The following is a 6000-nucleotide window of genomic DNA, read 5'->3' as shown; positions in this document are numbered from 1 at the left end:
GGTGGACAATTTGGAGGATTGTTAAGCAAATTGAGGGTGTATCTAAGACGGACTATTTGAAGAACCCACTGGTCGGACGTTATGAGAGGCCACCTTTGGTGATTAACCTCCCACCAACTGTTAAGTCATCTGGGATGGACACTTTGATAGTTGCTATGCTTTGCAGGAGCCAGTCAAAAGCTTGTCCCTTGCTTTTGCTGGGGAGCAGCAGGAGTGTACCTATGCCTTGAATAGGAATAGGGGGCACTTCGTGATCTACAAAAATACCTGGATTGGCCAATGTAACGCCGATTTTTAAAAAAAGGTTCCAGAGGAGATCTGGGAAATTATAGACCGGTGAGTCTGACGTCGGTGCCGGGCAAAATGGTAGAGACTATTATAAAAATCAAAATTACAGAGTATATTCAAAAGCATGGATTAATGAGACAAAGCCAACATGGATTTAGTGAAGGGAAACCTTGCCTCACCAATCTATTACATTTCTTTGAAGGGGTGATCAAACATGTGGATAGAGGTGAGCCAGTTGATATTGTGTATCTGGATTTTCAGAAGGTGTTTGACAAAGTACCTCATGAAAGACTCCCTTGAATTGGAGAGTCATGGGATAGGAGGTAATGTCAAACAATGTCTCTTTCTACCACAACTACAACTTGTTAGCAAGCTACACAGGCCAATTCTGGGCAATGCACATAATGTGGAGAAAAAAAGACATCAGGTATAACGGACCACCTCTTTGTCAAAGGACAAGCCTTTTGTATAACGAGGGGACCGTATCAATCACGTGTCTTGAAAAAAAACTCCACACTATTTTTTACAATCTCTAACTTGCCACTAGCTTAACCATGTACCTTGTCAACACTTGTAAAGGAGATTCAAACAACAAACTCTAAATGCAGGGATTTCGATTTATTAGATGTGGAGTACGTTGAAAGTGAAGCTGGAGTTATTAGGCAAGATAATTCTCCGGTGAAGATAAGTACTCTTTCCAAGCTCTTTTTTGCATTTAGAGTTTGTTGTTTGAATCTCCTTTACAAGTGTTGACAAGGTACATGGTTAAGCTAGTGGCAAGTTAGAGATTGTAAAAAATAGTGTGGAGTTTTTTTTCAAGACACGTGATTGATACGGTCCCCTCGTTATACAAAAGGCTTGTCCTTTGACAAAGAGGTGGTCCGTTATACCTGATGTCTTTTTTTCTCCACATTATGTGCATTGCCCAGAATTGGCCTGTGTAGCTTGCTAACAAGTTGTAGTTGTGGTAGAAAGAGACATTGTTTGATAATATATTCTACCTATTCCGGTTTTTTGAACTCAGTGATAGGAGGTAATGTCCCATTGTGGATTAAAAACTGGTTAAAAGATAGAAAACAGAGAGTATGGTTAAATGGTCAGTATTCTCAATGGAGAAGGGTAGTTAGTGGGGTTCCCCAGGGACTGCAGCTTTTTAACATATTTATAAATGACCTAGAGATGGGAGTAACTAGTGAGGTAATTAAATTTGATGATGACACTAAGTCATTCAAAGTCGTTAAATCGCAGGAGGATTGTGAAAAATTACAAGAGGATCTTACGAGACTGGGAGACTCGGCGTCTAAATGGCACATGACGTTTAATGTGAGCAAGTTAAAGTGAGGCATGTGGGAAAGAGGAACCTGAATTATAGCTACGTCATGCAAGGTTCCACATTAGGAGTCACAGACCAAGAAAGGGATCTAGGTGTCGTCGTTGATGATATGTTGAAACCTTCTGCTCAGTGTGCTGCTGCGGCTAAGAAAGCAAATAGAATGTTAGGTATTATTAGGAAAGGAATGGAAAACAAAAATGAGGATGTTATAATGCCTCTGCATTGCACCATGGTGCGACCGCACCTTGAATAGTGTGTTCAATTCTGGTTACCGTATCTCAAAAAAGATATAGTGGAATTAGAAAAGGTGCAGAGAAGGGCGACAAAAATGATAAAGAGGATGGGACAACTTCCCTATGAGGAAAGGCTAAAGCGGCTAGTGCTCTTCAGCTTGGAGAGAAGGCGGCTGAGGAGAGATATGATAGAGGTCTATAAAATAATGAGTGGAGTGGAACAGGTAGATGTGAAGCGTCTGTTTACGCTTTCCAAAAATACTAGGACTAGAGGGCATGCGATGAAGCTACAATGTAGTAAATTTAAAACGAATTGGAGAAAATATTTCTTCACTCAACATGTAATTAAACTCTGGAATTCATTGCCAGAGAATGTGGTAAAGGTGGTTAGCTTAACAGAGTTTAAAAAAAGGTTTGGATGGCTTCCTAAAGAAAAAGTCCAGAGACCACTATTAAATGGACTTCGGGAGAATCCACTATTTCTGGGATTAGCAGCATAAAATGTTTTGTACTTTTTTGGGATCTTGCCAGGTATTTGTGACCTGGATTAGCCATTGTTGGAAACAGGATGCTGGGCTTGATGGACCTTTGGTCTTTCTCAGTTTGGCAATACTTATATACTTATGTACCTCCTGGATAAGGAGGCAGTAGCAGAAGACGCCTGGTGGGAGAGAGAAGACATAGCATCAGTAGGCTTCTTGATTTGGTCAACGACCTCCTCAACCTTCACTCTGAAAAGATTATTCCCCCAGCAAGGGGCATGCGCCGTTCTCTGCTGTACCGAATGGTCTAGGTCAGAAACACGCAGCCATGAGAATCTGAGTATTGCTATACCTTGGGCGTAGATTCTGGATGCCATGTCAAAAGTGTCATAAGTGCCACTGGCCAAGAACTTGCAACACGCCTTCCGTTACTTGAACTGGCGAAAAGGCTTGGCATGCTCAAGTTCCACAGCTGTCTCACCAAGTTCCGCAAGTATATGCTTGTGAAGAGCTGGTATGACTGGATATGGGTGATGAGCATAGTGGCCTGATATATCTTTCTCCCAAAAGAGTCCAGGGTTCTAGCTTCTCTGCCTGGGGGAGCTGAGGCATAGTCCCTAGTACTCCTGGTTTTTTTGAGAGCAGCATCCACCACCATGAAGTCGTGGAGTAACTGCAACCTCACCAAACCAGCTTCCCTGTTGATCCAATACTGGGTATCCATTTTCTTGGGGACCACAGGGACAGACAGAAGGGATGCCCAGTTCCGAACGAGTACCTCGTGCAGAGGAGCCATCACTGCCTCCTTAGGAGGGGAGGTGTAGTCCAGGACCTCAAGCATCTTGGCCCTGGGCTCATCCTTCACTTCTACAGGGAATTGAATGGCCTCAGAGGTGAATGAGAGGCTCTCGGATGGAGACAACCTCCTCTCGCATCGAGGGGAAGGCTCAGAAGGGATCCCCGTAGGACTCATCGGAGTAAAAGTACCTGGGATCCTCTTCTGATTCCTGTGAGCGCTCCTCTTCAGTATTGGACAGCACTTCCCTCAGGGATGTCCGAGACCGAGCCAGCCTTGACGGCGAGAACCCATGCCCTCGAGAACAGTGTTGAGGAGCCAGCTTCCACCTTGACTCTGGTAAAGTTTACTCCACCAATGAAGGGGGCCGCAAGTGGCGCTGGCCTTGGGGGCCGCAGCAGAAGGCATGGTGGGCGCAAGAACGCCCGATGCACATCACTGCATGAGGCTGTCCAGAAGTTCAGGGAGCAAGGCCTGGATGCGCTCATCGAGGGCCGCCATTGGTAAAGGCTGCAGAACCGCCGGGGCCGGTGCAGGATCTAGGCAGCTGGGAGATGCATGCATTGGCACCTCCTGGATGGAGGGGAAGTGGTCCTCCCCGCGTTGAAGCTTCTTGGGTGTCAAACCCCTCAGTGCCCTGGAGCTCCCAGCACCAAGTGTCAATGGAGATCAGTGATGGTGCTTCTTGGCCTTCACCCAATGAACGTCACCCATGTTCCTCAGTGCCGACGAGGATGCCGAATCCACGATGGATGGTCCCAGGGGACCTGCATAGCAGGAGTCCTCGAGACAGGTGGAGACCCACTTGATGCCTCACTGCTCCCAGTATCTCGGGGTCTCACAGTAGCCATCCCTACTGTGACTCCCGATTCAGCACTCGATGTCGACGGCAACGCCTCTAACCTTGATGCCGAAGAACTGGACTGGGACACCAAAAATGTTTTCACGTTGAGCCTTCCGGGAAAGCTGAGTCCTTTTCTTCATACGAAGACACAGGATACAGTTGGCAGGGCTATGGTCGGGCTCAAGGCACTGAAGACACCAGGAGTGAGTGCCCTTTCCAGAGATGGTCCGACTGCACTGGATACAGCGCTTGAAGCCACTGGGAGTCTTCGATGACATGGAAGGAAAAATGGCTTTGGCGAAATCAAAAGTCGCGATGATGCCTAAAAAGGAGGAAAAACGCACAAAAACAGGGATACCTGCTGGGCAGGTCTAAATACAGCCCGTGTCGAAAAGAAAGAAAACTTAGACACGGCGCAAAATAAAACTAGAAATAAGGGAATACTTTTTTTTTTTTTTAACAATAATGAAAAAAAAAAAGAAGAAAAGTAGGCGGTTGAAAAAAAAGAACACCGAAAAGGCACTCAAAAATAGCTCTACCGGAGCAGAAAAACACAGCTTCTTCTCACGTGGATGAAAACTGAGGTGGCGCGTTCATGCGACGGGCGGGAAGGCACTCGCACATTGGAATGCTGCTCGAGCTCCTTAAAGCTCTGGATATTTCTTCTGGCAATCTTGCCGAACCGGGCGATGCTGGACCGCGTCAACCCACTTGTGAGAATAAGAAGCCTGCTGTCCTCGGAGAATGGGAGTACTGGGGAAATCTAAGTATCTCTCCCCAAACAATCCCATAATGTTTTTGTTACCAAAGTTGCAGAACATACATTTATTTTTATTTATTTGTTGCATTTGTATCCCACCTTATCCCACCTCTTTGCAGGCTCAAAGTGGCTTACAATACATTGTGAGTAGTGGAAGAATGTTAGCATAGGCGCCCGGTATAAGAGGCTTGGACAGGCTAAGCCTCCCCTGCTGTGCTCAGAGAGGTTTAAATTGTTGATTTACCTCCATCCTCACAGCAGGAGCTGCAGTGAAAGCCCTCTAGCCTTGTGTAACCAATTGTAGAAATTGGTTTATGGTTTGTTTACCTTACTGCTGGGAGAGGGGGGGGGGGGGGTCCTGGGCTGCCAGGGAGATATTTAAAGAGGATGACTTCCTGACCTGTACTGAGGACAGATAGCAGCAGAATTGGATATTGGACCAGCATGATCAGAAAAAGTCACCAGACAACAAAGGTAGAAAAGATAATTTTATTTTCATTATAGTGTTTGGAATATGTCCACTTTGAGAATCAGGTGCTCAACATTAAAAGTTTATATTTACTTATTTATGGCATTTTATCCCACATTAAACATGAATTAGGGTGTTTTGTGGCTCTACATGAGAATTGTAATGATATGATCCCTTGTTTCATATTGATGACGGTCTGCATTTTCCGTATGGGTGGTATATGGTAAAATTATGTATAATCATACCTGATAATTTTCTTTCCATTAATCATAGCTGATCAATCCATAGACTGGTGGGTTGTGTCCATCTACCAGCAGGTGGAGATAGAGAGCAAACTTTTGCCTCCCTATATGTGGTCATGTGCTGCCGGAAACTCCTCAGTATGTCGATATCAAAGCTCCATCCGCAGGACTCAGCACTTAGAGAATTACACCCACGAAGGGACACTCTGCCCAGCTCACCACCGCCGAAACGGGGGAGGGGAATTAACCCAGCTCATCCCCACACAAGTGGGGGAGGGGAATCCGTCCAGCTCATCCCCGCGGAGCGGGGGAGGGACACCACACCCGCCGATGCGGGGGGATCTGGCTTATCCTGCAACCGCAACCGCGGGAGGAGCTGACTGACCCTAACACCGCCGAAGCGGGAGGGGTACAAAGCTGCCCTACAGCCGCACGAAGCGGGAGGGAGTGCCGGCAGAATTTATGTCTCAATCCAGCCCCGTAAAACGGAGGGGAGAGGAATGCAGCAGCTCACTGTAACACAAACTCGTCTCAACTCTTGAAGAATCCAAGT

Source organism: Microcaecilia unicolor, chromosome 6, assembly GCF_901765095.1.
Source record: "Microcaecilia unicolor chromosome 6, aMicUni1.1, whole genome shotgun sequence".
Lineage (NCBI taxonomy): Eukaryota > Metazoa > Chordata > Amphibia > Gymnophiona > Siphonopidae > Microcaecilia > Microcaecilia unicolor.
The sequence above is the reverse complement of the archived record's forward strand: the minus strand, read 5'-3'. Positions refer to the sequence as shown.